Source organism: Triticum urartu, chromosome 5, assembly GCF_003073215.2.
Source record: "Triticum urartu cultivar G1812 chromosome 5, Tu2.1, whole genome shotgun sequence".
Classification (NCBI taxonomy): domain Eukaryota; kingdom Viridiplantae; phylum Streptophyta; class Magnoliopsida; order Poales; family Poaceae; genus Triticum; species Triticum urartu.
Genome location: NC_053026.1, coordinates 517,861,200 through 517,878,749, shown reverse-complemented (window position 1 = coordinate 517,878,749; position 17,550 = coordinate 517,861,200).

Genomic DNA, 17,550 nt, shown 5'->3' with positions numbered 1-17,550 from the left:
TCTTAGCTATAGAGGAGTTGTAAGAACGCAAGATTTACAAGTTCAGGCCCTTCTCGAAGGAAGTAATAGCCCTACGTCTCGGAGCCCGGAGGCGGTCGACTGGATTATGCGTGTGTGAATTATAGGCGTGCGAACCCTTGTTTCGGAGGAGGGGGTGGCTTATATAGAGTGCGCCAAGACCCTAGCCAGCCCACGATACAAAGGGTTCAATGTACATTAAGGCAGGGCGTTACTGGTAACGCTAGTAATAAAGTGCTATGATGACCATAAAAGCTACTTAATAACCGACCGTTAGCATGCGGAGTGCCTTTAGGTCACCTGACCGTCGAGTGGCTTGGTAGCGGTCGAGTGATTGCTTCTTGGTCGAGTATCTTCAAGTCTGTCGAGTGAGACACCTTAGAGTCGATTGAAAGATGATTTCTTCTCGAGATGTCCTTGGGTAGGTCAGTTTGGACAGATCCATGACCCTACCCTAGGTACACAGCTTCATCAGTGCCCGCATTTATGTGGCAGATGCGAATTTGTTAATGTCCGGTTGTAGAGAACTTGACACTTGACTTAATTAAAATACATCAACCGTGTATGTAGCCGTGATGGTCTCTTTTCGGCGGAGTCCGGGGAGTGAACACGATTTTGTGTTATGCTTGAACGTAAGTAGTTTCAGGATCACTTCTTGATCACTTCTAGCTTCTCGACCATTGTGCTGCTTCCCTTCTCGCTCTTATTTGCGTATGTTAGCCACCATATATGTTTAGTGCTTCCTGCAGCTCCACCTCACTACCTTCTCCTACCCATAAGCTTAAATAGTCTTGATCTCGCGGGTGTGAGATTGCTGAGTCCTCGTGACTCACAGATACTTCCAAACAGTTGCAGGTGCCGATGATACCAGTGCAGGTGATGCAACTGAGCTCAAGTGGGAGCTCGATGAAGATCTTGATCATATTTTTCTGTCTTCTCCAGTTGATCAGTAGTGGAGCCCAGTTAGGACGGTCGGGGATCTAGCATTTGGGGTTATTGATACGTCTCCGTCGTATCTACTTTTCCAAACACTTTTGCCCGTGTTTTAGACTCTAACTTGTATGATTTGAATGGAACTAACCCGGACTGACGCTGTTTTCAGCTTACCATGGTGTTGTTTTATATGCAGAAAACAAATATTCTCGGAATGACCTGAAACTCCACGGAACATCTTAGAAAAAACAATAAAAAATCCTCGCCAAAGATGAAGACCAGGGGCCCACACCCTTCTCACGAGGGTGGGGGTGCCCCCCCTAGGGCGCGCCCCCCTACCTCGTGGGCCCCCCTGGAAACCCTCTGACGCCAACTCCAACTCTATATTTTTGCTTTCGGAGAGAAAAAATCAAAGAGAAGAAATCATCGCGTTTTACGATACGAAGCCGCCGCCAAGCCCTAAAACCTCTCGGGAGGGATGATCTAGAGTCCGTTCGGGGCTCCGGAGAGGGGGCTTCGTCGCCGTCTTCATCATCAACCATCCTCCATCACCAATTTCATGATGCTCACCACCGTGCGTGAGTAATTGCATCGTAGGCTTGCTGGACGGTGATGGGTTGGATGACATTTATCATGTAATCGAGTTAGTTTTGTTAGGGTTTGATCCCTAGTATCCATTATGTTCTGAGATTGATGTTGCTATGACTTTGCTATGCTTAATGCTTGTCACTAGGGCCCGAGTGCCATGATTTCAGATCTGAACCTATTATGTTTTCATGAATATATGTGAGTTCTTGATCCAATCTTGCAAGTCTATAGTCACCTACTATGTGTTATGATCCGGCAACCCCGAAGTGATGATAATCGGGACCACTCCCAATGATGACCGTAGTTTAAGGAGTTCATGTATTCACTATGTGCTAATGCTTTGTTCCGGTTCTCTATTAAAAGGAGGCCTTAATATCCCTTAGTTTCCAATAGGACCCCGCTGCCACGGGAGGGTAGGACAAAAGATGTCATGCGAGTTCTTTTCCATAAGCACGTATGAATATATACGGAATACATGCCTACATTACATTGATGAATTGGAGCTAGTTTTGTGTCACCCTATGTTATGAATGTTACATGATGAACCCCATCCGGCATAATTATCCATCACTGATCCGGTGCCTACGAGTTTTCCATATACTGGTTTATGCTTATTTACTTTCCCGCTGCTACTGTTATAATCACTACAAAATACCAAAAACATTACTTTTGCTGTCTTTACTTTTGTTGCCGCTACCACCACTATCATATTACTTTGCTACTAAACACTTTGCTGTAGATACTAAGTTTCCAGGTGTGGTTGAATTGACAACTCAGCTGCTAATACTTGAGAATATTCTTTGGCTCCCCTTGTGTCGAATCAATAAATTTGGGTTGAATACTCTACCCTCGAAAGCTGTTGCGATCCCCTATACTTGTGGGTTATCAAGACTAATTTCTGGCGCCGTTGCCGGGGAGCATAGCTCTATTCTTTGAGTCACTTGGGATTTATATCTGCTAGACACTATGAAGAACTTGAGAGATCCAAAAACCAAGATCTATCCCTCAACTACGAGGGGAGGTAAGGAACGGCCATCTAGCTCTGCACTTGATTCACCTTCTGTTATGAGTAAGTTTGCGACACCTAGACCTGCTTCTGCTATTCGTTCTGATATGTCGCATGTTATTGATGATGCCACTTCTGCTATGCATGATACTTATGATGAAACTGCTTCTATGCCTGATACTACTGTGCCCCTTAGTGAATTTCTTGATGAAAAAATTGCTAGGGCTAGAGAAAAAGAAATTATTGAATCTGAATACGATGATGATAGTGATGATGAAAATATGCCTGTTATTCGTGAGGGCTATCTTTTTGATATGGAATCTTCTGCCGCTATTTTAGCTTGCAAAGATAGATATGAGCTTAAGAGGTTATCAATTAAATGGAACAAAGAATCACTTAGAGATAAAATGAAACCCGACCCTGCTTTTGCTACTTCACCTATTTGTGTCCCTCATAAGGAGTATGAATTCTCTGTTGATCCTGATATAATTACTTTGGTTGAATCTGATCCGTTTTATGGCTATGAATCTGAAACTGTTGTGGCACATCTTACTAAATTAAATGATATAGCTGCCCTGTTTACTAATGATGAGAGATCGCTTTACTTCTATATACTCAAAATATTTCCGTTCTCATTAAAGGGTGATGCTAAGATATGGTTTAATTCTCTTGATCCTGGTTGTGTGCGTAGTCCCCAGGATATGATTTATTACTTCTCTGCTAAATATTTCCCTGCTCATAAGAAACAAGCTGCTTAGAGGGAAATATACAATTTTGTGCAAATTAAAGAAGAGAGTCTCCCACAAGCTTGGGGGAGGCTTCTCAAGTTACTTAATGCTTTGCCTGATCATCCTCTTAAGAAACCCGAAATACTTGATATCTTTTATAATGGACTAACCGATGCTTCCAGAGATTACCTGGATAGTTGTGCTGGTTCTCTTTTCAGGGAAAGAACACCGGATGAAGCTGAAATCCTATTGAATAATATGTTGACAAATGAAAATAATTGGGCACCTCCTGAGCCAGCTCCTGAGCCAACTCCTGCTCCAATTACTGAGTCTATTGCTAAACTAACTCCGAAGAAGAGAGGTGTTCTATTTCTCAGTCCCGAAGATATGCAAGAGGCAAAGAAATCTATGAAAGAAAAAGGTATTAAAGCTGAAGATGTTAAGAATTTACCTCCTATTGAAGAAATACATGGTCTTAATATACTGCCTGTTGAAGAAACATATGATCTCAATTCTTTATTTACTGAAGAACCTCCTGATGCCGATATCTCAACACAGGTAGTAAAGGTAAATTCACTTTATAGATATGATAAAGCTGAAGTCCCTCCTACTAAAATTGCTAGTCAGTGCTTGGATGAGTTTGATAATTTTATGTTTAAGCAAGACGACTTCAATGCTTATTTTGGTAGACAATTAAAAGAAAATGCTTATATGATTAGACGCTTGGGTGATTATATGGCTGATATTAAAGGTGAACTTAAACTTGTTAGAAAACATGCTTCTATGGTTACCACTCAAGTAGAACAAGTACTTAAGGCTCAAAAAGAAGTGCTTAATGAAATGAATAGTAAGAAAATGATTATGTTGTTAGAGTGGCTACTAGAACGGGTAAAATGACTCAGGAACCTTTGTATCCTGAAGGCCACCCTAAGAGAATCGAGCAAGATTCTCAAAGAAATAATATTGATGTTCCTAGTTCTTCTAAAAAGAAGAAGAAGAAGAAGAAAAATGATAGAACTGTGCAAACTTCTAGTGAACCTATTGCTGAACCACCTGATAATCCAAATGATATATCTATGTCTGATGCTGAAACACAACCTGGTAATGAACATGAACCTAATAAAAATATTAATAATGATGTTCATGATGATGCTCAACCTAGTAATGATAATGATGTAGAAATTGAACCCGCTGTTGATCTTGATAACCCACAATCAAAGAATCAACGTTATGATAAAAGAGACTTTGTTGCTAGGAAACATGGTAAAGAAAGGGAACCATGGGTTCAGAAACCCATGCCTTTTCCTCTGAAACCATGCAAGAAAAAGGATGATGAGGATTTTGAGCGCTTTGATGAAATGATTAGGCCTATCTTTTTGCATATGAGATTAACTGATGTGCTCAAAACAAATCCTTATGCTAAATATATGAAGGATATCATTACTAATAAAAGAAAGACACCGGAAGCTAAAATTTCCACCATGCTTGCTAATTATACTTTTAAGGGTGGAATACCAAAGAAACTTGGAGACCCCGGAGTACCTACTATACCTTGCTCCATTAAAAGAAATTATATTAAAACTGCTTTATGTGATCTTGGAGCCAGTGTTAGTGTTATGCCTCTCTCTTTATATCGTAGACTTGACTTGAATAAGCTGACACCTACCGAAATATCTTTGCAAATGGCTGATAAATCAACTGCTATACCTGTCGGTATTTGTGAGGATGTGCCTGTTGTGGTTGCAAACGTTACTATTTTAACAGACTTTGTTATACTTGATATTCCCAAGGATGATAGTATGTCTATTATTCTTGGAAGACCTTTTCTTAATACTGTAGGGGCTGTTGTTGATTGCAACAAAGGCAATGTCACTTTTCATGTTAATGGTAATGATCATGCGGTACACTTTCCGAGGAAACAACCTCAAGTTCATAGTATCAACTCTATTGGAAAAAATCCATCGATTATATTTGGAGGTTTTGAATTTCCTCTACCAACTGTCAAGAAGAAATATGATATACTTATTATAGGGGATGTGCATATCCCCATTGAGGTAACCTAGTGATTATTCGAAATTTCTCCGGTTCCATGATTATCGAAATGAGTTTGTTAACAAGACTTGATCAACCTTGTTAGTGGATTCTTTTTGATGAGCATGAGATGGATGAAACTAGAAGCACAACCTTCTGTACCCTCTCTATACTTTCTGTTATTTATATTAAATAAAGTAAAAATAGTATTTTTCTGTCTGTTTCCTGACTTATCCGTGCAATATAAAAATATCCCAAAAATAAAAGTCCTCAGAATGCCATGCCAATTTAATATGATTTTTTCGGGAATATTTGAGGATTTACTGTGCAAAAATTACTGCGGGAGGAGCTGCCACCTGGCCACGAGGGTGGTGGGCGCCCCCCCTATAGGGCGCTCCCTCCTGCCTCATGGGCCCACGGTGGCACTCCTCCACTTATCCCAGCACCCATCTTCTTCCTCTATCTCACACAAACCCGAAAAACCAACTCAAGCACGAGTTCCAGCCACTTTTGTTATGATTTTCAATCTCCTTGCTCAAAGCACCTCTCGCAAAACTGCTTGGGGAGATTGTTCCTTGGTATGTGAGTCCTCCATTGGTCCAATTAGTTTTTGTTCTAGTGCTTTATTCTTTGCAAATTTGTGCTGCATAGGTGACCATGTTCTTGAGCTTGCATGTCAAATTTATATGGTTCTAAGTAGTTCTAATGCTTGATATAGGCTCTAGGCACTTGTAGGAGTAGTTGCTATCAATATTATTGAGTTTGGTTTACTTTTATTTTGAAGTTACTAAAAATTTCAGAATTTTTCAGAGAAAAACAATATGCTTAGGAAGATGTTCCAAGGTGGTTCCTCTAAGAAGCAAGGACCCAGGATTGCTATGCGCGATGCTGACGAGGATCCACCAAGAGACGCTCCAGTACGGCCTTGCGAATGGCCGTCGGAAAATTTTATGGACCGTGCGGGAATTAAAGAAGAATTCAAAGCATATTTGCGCAATTCCGGTCTTAAGGATTTTGAGGCTAACAAATGCCCCCAGTATCATGATCTCACAAGTTCATTTGTGAGGAGGTTTGAGTATTCATCTTCACGTAATTCTCCTTCAGTCATGTTTGATCTCTATGACAAATCTTATACCATGGACTTAGAGGATTTCACTTCTGCTTGCAAACTTCCATCATGGGGTAGTGCTAGGGATCCCCCTAAATCTGAATTTAGAAACTTTCTTGCTAGTATAACTGTGAGGGAATCTAGAGATATAACGCAGGCTACCATAGGGAGCATTCACTTTCCTGCTATACATTATTTTGCTCTCTTCATCGGTAGATGCATAAATGCTAAAGATGAAGCATGTCACATGTGTGTCCCTGATCTTTGCATTCTTAGGAGTGCTGTGTTAGGAGACCAATCTTATCATATGGGAGCCATTGTAGCTCGTAGGTTGCATCATAATAGACATAATGGAGATTTCTTTGGAGGAATTTATGCAACCCGCTTAGCTCATTTTCTTGAGATAGACATTCATGAGGGTGATATGGAGTTGCCTCCTGCATATTTAGATTATGACTATGGCTTCGCACTAGTTTGTCGAGAGGACTGAATCACCTCTCTTATATCGTTTAATTTTTGATAAATGACGTGTTTTCCGTATTACTCTCCCTGCTCCTGCCTTCTTTGATTCACAGACAAAAGAAAGATATGTTATTACCAGAGAGGAGGCAGAAGAGTACGAGAGGAGAGCGGAGGCAGCTCGACTCCACGCTGCAGCTCAGCAGGCGATAACCGCTGCACATCAGTATGATCCCAACTATTCCTCCTCATCACAGTACGACCCCAACAACTATTATTATGGATATCCGCCAGGCCAGCCGTTGCCATAGACCAACTTAGGCCAAAAGCCTAAGCTTGGGGGAGTACGTATTTCTCACCGACATTACATTTATGTTCACACACACTCATTGCTAGATGTCGGTGCTCATACTTTTTCACTGTAATATCCATGCTAGTTTATTTTCTTTTTCCTGCTTTCTTCTTGTGTGTTAGTTAAACCTTAAGAAAAAACAAAAAAATTAGTAGTAGTTTATTTCTCTGCTATAGTAATAATAATTAAGAAGAAAACCCCAAAATATTTCCCGTTATTCTTTTGCTTGTTGGGAGCTTTCCCGTGTAAATAGTTTTATTTCTTTTCTTTGGAGGTCAGTAGGAGAAGACCATAATATAATTGTTGAAGTGGCTCTTATATGCATTATTGTTGATTTAACCAAGAGCCCATATTGCCTTGTATTCTCCTGTTTATTGAATGCTCGCAGATTCCAGATTAGTCCAATGCACGTGCACTCTTATTATTATTCACACCGTTCGGTCGTGCAAGTGAAAGGCAATTATGATGATATATGATGGACTGACTGAGATGAGAAAAGCTGGTATGAACTCGACCTCTTTTGTTTTTGTAAATATGATGAGTCCCTCGTTCTTGATTCAGCTTATTATGAATAAACATGTTTGCAATGACAATTAGAGATCGTAGTTGCTTGTGCCATGCTTGATTAGCTATGAGCTATAATGATTTACCTTGTGTGCCAACATGCTATTGAGATGATTATGATGTGGTATGATGGGGTGGTATCCTCTTTTGAATGATTTAAGTGACTTGACTTGGCACATGTTCACGCATGTAGTTGAAACAAATCAACATAGCCTTCACGATATTTATGTTCATGGTGGATTATATCCTACTCATGCTTGCATCCAATGTTTATTAATTTTAATGCATGTACATGGCTGTTGTCTCTCTCTAGTTGGTCGCTTCCCAGTCTTTTGCTAGCCTTCACTTGTACTAAGCGGGAATACTGCTTGTGCATCCAATCCCTTAAACCCCAAAGTTATTCTAGATGAGTCCACTATACCTTCCTATATGCGGTATCTACCTGCCGTTCCAAGTAAATTTGTATGTGCCAAACTCTAAACCTTCAAATAGACATTCTGTTTTGTATGCTCGAATAGCTCATGTATCAACAAAGGCTGTCCTTATCTTCCATGTTAGGCGGGTTATTCTCAAGAGGAGTGGACTCCGCTCCTCACTCACGAGAAAATGGCTGGTCACTGGGATGCCCAGTCCCATGCTTTATGCAAACTAAATCAAAATTAATTGCAAACAAAACTCCCCCTGGGACCTGATGTATGTTGGAGGCACTCGTTGTTTCGAACAAGCCATGGATTGATGTTTGTTAGTGGAGGGGGAGTATAAACTTTACCATTCTATTTGAGAACCGCCTATAATGTGTTTAGCATGGAAGATATCGCCATCTCTTAGTTGTTACGTTGACAATGAAAGTATACCGCTCAAAATACAATTTATCTCTATTTCAAAACCGATCTCTGGCACCTCTACAAATCCCTGCTTCCCTCTGCGAAGGGCCTATCCATTTACTTTTATGTTGAGTCATCACCCTCTTATTAAAAGCACTAGCTAGAGAGCACAACCGTCATTTGCATTCATCACTATTAATTTATATTGGGTATGACTATGATTGGATCTCTTTTACCATGAATTACAATGTCTAGTCAGTCATTGATCTTTAAAGGTGCTATTGCATTTATGTTTTGCGGTCTCAGAAAGGGCTAGCGAGATACCATCTTGTTATATCATATTATGATTGTTTTGAGAAACTGTTGTCATCTGAGATTTATTATTATGGCTTGCTAGTTGATTATGCTACTGATATGAGTAATTATGAGACCTGAGAATTATTGCAAATGTGGTTAGTTATGATCTATGCTGAAAACTTGAATACTGGCTTGACATAGTTACAACAACAAGAGCAAACAGAGTTTGTAAAAGTTTTTCTTTCTTTCTTTCAGTTTGTCAACTGAATTGCTTGAGGACAAGCAAGGGTTTAAGATTGCGGGAGTTGATACGTCTCCGTCGTATCTACTTTTCCAAACACTTTTGCCCTTGTTTTGGACTCTAACTTGTATGATTTGAATGGAACTAACCCGGACTGACGCTGTTTTCAGCAGAATTACCATGGTGTTGTTTTATGTGCAGAAAACAAATATTCTCGGAATGACCTGAAACTCCACGGAGCATCTTAGAAAAAACAATAAAAAATCCTCGCCAAAGATGAAGACCAGGGGGCCCACACCCTTCTCACGAGGGTGGGGGCGCCCCCCCTAGAGCGCGCCCCCCTACCTCGTGGGCCCCCTGGAAACCCTCCGACGCCAACTCCAACTCTATATATTTGCTTTCGGAGAGAAAAAATCAGAGAGAAGAAATCATCGCATTTTACGATACGGAGTCGTCTCCAAGCCCTAAAACCTCTCGGGAGGGCTGATCTGGAGTCCGTTCGAGGCTCCGGAGAGGGGGATTCGTCGCCGTCGTCATCATTAACCATCCTCCATCACCAATTTCATGATGCTCACCGCTGTGCGTGAGTAATTGCATTGTAGGCTTGCTGGACGGTGATGGGTTGGTTGACATTTATCATGTAATCGAGTTAGTTTTGTTAGGGTTTGATCCCTAGTATCCATTATGTTCTGAGATTGATGTTTCTATGACTTTGCTATGCTTAATGCTTGTCACTAGGGCCCGAGTGCCATGATTTCAGATCCGAACCTATTATGTTTTCATGAATATATGTGAGTTCTTGATCCGATCTTGCAAGTCTATAGTCACCTACAATGTGTTATGATCCGGCAACCCCGAAGTGACAATAATCGGGAGCACTCCCGGTGATGACCATAGTTTGAGGAGTTCATGTATTCACTATGTGCTAATGCTTTGTTCCGGTTCTCTATTAAAAGGAGGCCTTAATATCCCTTAGTTTCCAATAGGATCCCGCTGCCACGGGAGGGTAGGACAAAAGATGTCATGCAAGTTCTTTTCCATAAGCACGTATGACTATATACGGAATACATGCCTACATTACATTGATGAATTGGAGCTAGTTCTGTGTCACCCTATGTTATGACTGTTACATGATGAACCGCATCCGGCATAATTATCCATCACTAATCCGGTGCCTATGAATTTTCCATATACTGGTTTATGCTTATTTACTTTCCCGCCGCTACTGTTATAATCACTACAAAATACCAAAAACATTACTTTTGTTGTCTTTACTTTTGTTGCCGCTACCACCACTATCATATTACTTTGCTACTAAACACTTTGCTGTAGATGCTAAGTTTCCAGGTGTGGTTGAATTGACAACTCAGCTGCTAATACTTGAGAATATTCTTTGTCTCCCCTTGTGTCGAATCAATAAATTTGGGTTGAATACTCTACCCTCGAAAGCTGTTGCGATCCCCTATACTTGTGGGTTATCAGTTATCTTCCTTTGTTCTGGCTGTGGTCGGTCTTTGAGTGTAATTGGATGATGTATGATTTTTTTATGTATTGTGTGAAGTGGCAATTGTAAGCCAACTCTTTATCCCTTTCTTATTCAGTACATGGGATTGTGTGAAGATTTCTCCTCTTGCGACAAAACTACCATGCGGCTATGCCTCTAAGTCGTGCCCCGACACGTGGGAGATATAGCCGCATTATGGTTGTTACAAGTTGGTAATCAGAGCCATCCCCGACTTAGGAGCCCCCTGCTTGATCGAATCGCTGACGTTGTTGAGTCTAGAACAAAATGTTTTGAGTCTTAGGAATATATATATATATATATATATATATTATATATATATCGGAGAGTAGGATTCTTTTTACTCCTTAGTCCCTTCGTCGCTCTGGTGAGGCCTCTTGACGTAGAAGTTTTGACTTTTCTCTCCTCGGATTTCACAAAAAAAATTAGGATCACGCGGGTATCTTGGAATCGTTCCGATAGTCTTGTGACGAGAACATTGTTCTGGGTGCCTCCTGACATTTAGGGGTTGTGGCAGTGTCCCGGGGAGTTGAGCTCCGAGGTGTTGTCGTCAAAATTTTATCGTTGCAGTTCTGGAATACCTGAGTTCGCCGGCATCGAAAATCTCTTTTATGTAGTTGTTGGTGAGATAACCTCGACGTCACCCAGTACTGGGGCAGGAGTTCAGGAGTATTGCCATAACTCGTATAACGGATGCTTTTCGAAGGTTGAGGTACATGATTTCCGAAGGTTTCTTGGTTATGTCTTGAAGGACGGATACAGCTGCATGTAGGGATTGTTAGTTTGAGTGAGATATTATGCTTCCCCTGTATCCCCAACACCTGATTGCATAACCAGAAAGTTTCAGGAGTTTATAAGTGGGAATTCAAGTATCTCGTAGGATATCTTTCCAACAGACACATGATATGATATGGGATCTATCATATGTTTGTTTCCGGCTTATTCTGCAAGCCAAATCCTTTGTTTTGTTTTCAGTTGTGGTATTCGAGTTGTTTCAATGTCAAGTGTTGATTCCATACCTTTTCTAAGTGTTGTTCTCATATTTCGATGTGAATGCAAATCCTCCATGATAATCGACATTGTCATGTCAATCCTTTTCCAACCGATGTCTTTCTCTCCAAGTGGATCCGATCATTTCAACATCCGCAAGATCAACTCAAAGTCTTCTCAACGTTATTTGTTTCATCCGTCCCAAGTTGTCTTTGTTTTCCAGCCCTCCCACCCTTTTCCTTCAAGGAATCAGATTTCTTAATCAAGTATCCATCTTATTGATGTGAAGTCTCTTCATTCTTTCTTCAATGTTCTTACCCGGTGATTTATCATGAAGATGCTCTTCAAGTTTATGATTCTTCATTCTTTTTCTTCTCCGGTGGATTAAATTCAAGCTTTGTAGACAATAATATTACAGGAATGCAGTTTTTTACATCCATTTGCCAAATTTCATAATCATAAAATGCAGCAATTGCTAACATGATTCGGACAGACTTAAGCATCGCTACGGGTGAGAAGGTCTCATCGTAGTCAATCCCTTGAACTTGTCGAAAACCTTTTGCGACAAATCGAGCTTTGTAGACAGTAACATTACCGTCAGCGTCAGTCTTCTTCTTGAAGATCCATTTATTCTCAATTGCTTGCCGACCATCAGGCAAGTCAACCAAAGTCCACACTTTGTTCTCATACATGGATCCCATCTCAGATTTCATGGCTTCAAGCCATTTTGCGGAATCTGGGCTCACCATCGCTTCTTCATAGTTCGTAGGTTCATCATGATCTAGTAGCATGACTTCCAGAACAGTATTACCGTACCACTCTGGCGCGGATCTCAATCTGGTTGATCTACGAGGTTCAGTAGTATCTTGTTCTAAAGTTTCATGATCATCATCATTAGCTTCCTCACTAACTGGTGTAGGTGTCACTGAAACAGTTTTCTGTGATGCACTACTTTCCAATAAGGGAGCAGGTATAGTTACCTCGTCAATTTCTACTTTCCTCCCACTCACTTCTTTCGAGAGAAACTCCTTCTCTAGAAAGGATCCATTCTTAGCAATGAATGCCTTGCCTTCGGATCTGTGATAGAAGGTGTACCCAACAGTCTCCTTTGGGTATCCTATGAAGACACATTTCTCCGATTTGGGTTCGACCTTATCAGGCTGAAGCTTTTTCACATAAGCATCGCAACCCCAAACTTTAAGAAGCGGCAACTTGGGTTTTTTGCCAAACCACAGTTCATATGGCATCGTCTCAACGGATTTAGATGGCACCCTATTTAACGTGAATACAGCCGTCTCTAAAGCATAACCCCAAAACGATAGCGGTAAATCAGTGAGAGACATCATAGATCGCATCATATCTAATAAAGTACGATTACGATGTTCGGACACACCATTACGTTGTGGTGTTCCGGGTGGCGTGAGCTGTGAAACTATTCTGTATTGTTTCAAATGAAGACCAAACTCATAACTCAAATATGCTCCTCCATGATCAGATCGTAGAAATTTTATTTTCTTGTTACGATGATTTTCCACTTCACTCTGAAATTCTTTGAACTTTTCAAATGTTTTAGACTTATGTTTCATCAAGTAGATATACCCACATCTGCTCAAATCATCTATGAAGGTCGGAAAATTACGATACCCGCCGCGAGTATCAACACTCATCGGACCGCATACATCAGTATGTATTATTTCCAACAAGTCTGTTGCTCGCTACATTGTTCCGGAGAACGGAGTCTTAGTCATCTTGCCCATGAGGCATGGTTTGCAAGTATCAAGTGATTCCAAAAGCCCATCAGCATGGAGTTTCTTCATGCGCTTTACACCAATATGACCTAAATGGCAGTGCCACAAATAAGTTGCACTATCATTATTAAACTTATATCTTTTGGCTTCACTGTTATGAACATGTCTATCACTACTATCAAGATTTAGTAAAAAATAGACCGCTCGTCAAGGGTGCATGACCATAAAAGATATTATTCATATAAATAGAACAACCATTATTCTCTAATTTAAATAAATAACCGTCTCGCATCAAACAAGATCCAGATATAATGTTCATGCTTAACGCTGGCACCAAATAACAATTATTTAGGTCTAAAACTAATCCTGAAGGTAGATGTAGAGGTAACGTGCCGACGGCGATCATATCGACTTTGGAACCATTTCCCACGTGCATCGTCACCTCGTCCTTAGCCAATCTTCGCTTAATCCGTATCCCCTGTTTCGAGTTGCAAATATTAGCAACAGAATCAGTATCAAATACCCAGGCGCTATTGTGACCATTAGTAAGGTACACATCAATAACATGTATATCAAATATACCTTTCACTTTGCCATCCTTCTTCTCCGCCAAATACTTGAGGCAGTTGTGCTTCCAGTGACCAGTCCCTTTGAAGTAGAAACACTCAGTCTCAGGCTTAGGTCTAGAATTGGGCTTCTTCACTTGAGGAGCAACTTGTTTGCCGTTCTTCTTTAAGTTCCCCTTCTTCCCTTTGCCCATTTTCTTGAAACGGGTGGTCTTGTTGACCATCAACACTTGATGCTCCTTCTTGATTTCTACCTCCGCAGCCTTTAGCATCGCGAAGAGCTCGGGACTTGTCTTATCCATCCCTTGCATATTATAGTCCATCACGGAGCTTTTGTAGCTTGTTGGCAGTGATTGAAGAACTCTACCAATGAAACTATCAACTGGAAGGTTAACTCCCAGCTAAGTCAAGTGATTGTGGTACCCAGATATTCCGAGTATATGCTCACTGACAGAACTATTCTCCTCCATTTTGCAGCTGTAGAACTTATTGGAGACTTCATATCTCTCCATCCGGGCATTTGCTTGAAATATTAACTTCAACTCCTGGAACATCTCATATGCTCCATGACGTTCAAAACGTCGTTGAAGTCCCGCTTCTAAGCCGTAAAGCATGGCACACTGAACTATCGAGTAGTCATCAACTTTGCTCTGCCAGGTGTTCATAACATCTGGCGTTGCTCCTGCAGCGGGTTTGGCACCTAGCGGCGCTTTCAGGATGTAATTCTTCTGTGCAGCAATGAGGATAATCCTCAAGTTATGGACCCAGTCCATGTAATTGCTACCATCATCTTTCAACTTAGCTTTCTCTAGGAACGCATTAAAATTCAACGGAACAACAGCACTGGCCATTTTTCTACAACAACATAGACATGCAAAATACTATCAGGTACTAAGTTCATGATAAATTTAGGTTCAAATAATCAAATTACTTAATAACTCACACTTAGATAGACATCCCTCTAATCATCTAAGTGATCACGTGATCCATATCAACTAAACCATGTCCGATCATCACGTGAGATGGAGTAGTTTTCAATGGTGAACATCACTATGTTGATCATATCTACTATATGATTCACGCTCGACCTTTCGGTCTCAGTGTTCCGATGCCATATCTGCATAAGCTAGGCTCGTCAAGTTTAACCCGAGTATTCTGCGTGTGCAAAACTGGCTTGCACCCGTTGTATGTGAACGTAGAGCTTATCACACCCGATCATCACATGGTGTCTCGGCACCATGAACTATAGCAACGGTGCATACTCAGGGAGAACACTTATACCTTGAAATTTAGTGAGAGATCATCTTATAATGCTACCACCGTACTAAGCAAAATAAGATGCATAAGGATAAACATCACATGCAATCAATATAAGTGATATGATTTGGCCATCATCATCTTGTGCCTTCGATCTCCATCTCCAAAGCACCGTCATGATCACCATCGTCACCGGCTTGACACCTTGATCTCCATCGAAGTGTCGTTGTCGTCTCGCCAACTATTGCTTCTACGACCATCGCTACCGCTTAGTGATAAACTAAAGCAATTACATGGCGATTGCATTTCATACAATAAAGCGACAACCATATGGCTCCTGCCAGTTGCCGATAACTTTGTTACAAAACATGATCATCTCATACAACAATTTATATAATCACGTCTTGACCATATCACAACACAGACCTGCAAAAACAAGTTAGACGTCCTCTACTTTGTTGTTGCAAGTTTTACGTGGCTGCTACGGGCTTAGCAAAAACCGTTCTTACCTACGCATCAAAACCACAACGATTTTTCGTCAAGTTTGTTGTTTTAATCTACAATAAGGACCAGGCGTAGTCACACTCGATTCAACTAAAGTTGGGGAAACACACACCCACTAGCCACCTGTGTGCGAAGCACGTCGGTAGAACTAGTCTCGCGTAAGCGTATGCGTAATGTCGGTCTGAGCCACTTCATCCAACAATACCATCGAATCAAAGTATGACATGCTGGTAAGCAGTATGACTATTATCGCCCATAACTCTTTGTGTTATACTCGTGCATATAACATCTACGCATAGACCTGGCTCGGATGCCACTATTGGGGAACGTAGTATTTAAAAACATTTGCCTACGCACACGCAAGATCCATCTAGGTGATGCATAGCAAAGAGCGGGGAGAGTGTGTCCACGTACCCTCGTAGACCAAAAGCGGAAACGTTTAGTAACACCGTTGATGTAGTCGAACGTCTCCGCGGTCCAACCGATCCAAGTATCAAACGCACGACACCTCTGCGATCTGCACACGTTCAGCTCAGTGACATCCCTCGTACTCTTGATCCAGCTAAGGCCGAGGGAGAGTTTCGTCAGCATGACGGCGTGATGACGATGATGATGAAGGTACCAACGCAGGGCTTCGCCTAAGCACTACAATGATATGACCGAGGTGGAAATATGTGGAGGGGGCACCGCACACGGCTAAGACAACTGTCAACTTGTGTGTCCTAGGGTGCCCTCCTCCCCACGTATATAAAACATGGAGGGGGAGGCCGGCCGGCCCTCATAGGCGCGCCAAGGGGGGAGGAATCCTCCTCCTAGTAGGAGTAGGACTCCCCCCTTTCCTAGTCCTACTAGGAGAAGAAGGAAGGAGGGGGCGCCGCCCCTCCCCCTAGTCCAATTCGGACTAGGCCCATGGGGGGCGCGCGGCCAGCCCTTGGCAACCCCTCTCTCTCCCCTAGGCCCAATAAGGCCCATTACTTCTCCGGTGGTTCCGATAACCCTTTCGGCACTCTGATATATATCCGATGACCCGGGGAACTCATCCGGTGTCCGAATATAGTCATCCAATATATCAATCTTTATGTCTCGGCCATTTCGAGACTCCTCGTCATGTCCATGATCACATCTAAGACTCCGAACAACCTTCAGTACATCAAAACACATAAACTCATAATACCGATCGTCATCGAACGTTAAGTGTGCGGACCCTACGGGTTCGAGAACTATGTAGACATGACCGAGACTCATCTCCGGTCAATAACCAATAGCGGAACCTGGATGCTCATATTGGTTTCCACATATTCTATGAAGATCTTTATCGGTCAAACCGCATAACAACATACGTTGTTCCCTTTGTCATCGGTTTGTTACTTCCCGAGATTCGATCGTCAGTATCATTATACCTAGTTCAATCTCGTTACCGGCAAGTCTCTTTACTCGTTCCGTAATGCATCATCCCATAACTAACTCATTAGTCACATTGCTTGCAAGGATTATAGTGATGTGTATTACCTGGAGGGCCCAGAGATACCTCCCCGACAATCGGTGTGACAAATCCTAATCTCGATCTATGCCAACTCAACAAACACCATCGGAGACACTTGTAGAGCATCTTTATAATCACCCGGTTACGTTGTGACGTTTGATAGCACACTAAGTGTTCCTCCGGTATTCGGGAGTTGCATAATCTCATAGTCATAGGAACATGTATAAGTTAAGAAGAAATCAATAGCAATAAACTAAACGATCATAGTGCTAAGCTAATAGATGGGTCAAGTCAATCACATCATAAGAATGATGTGATCCCGTTCATCAAA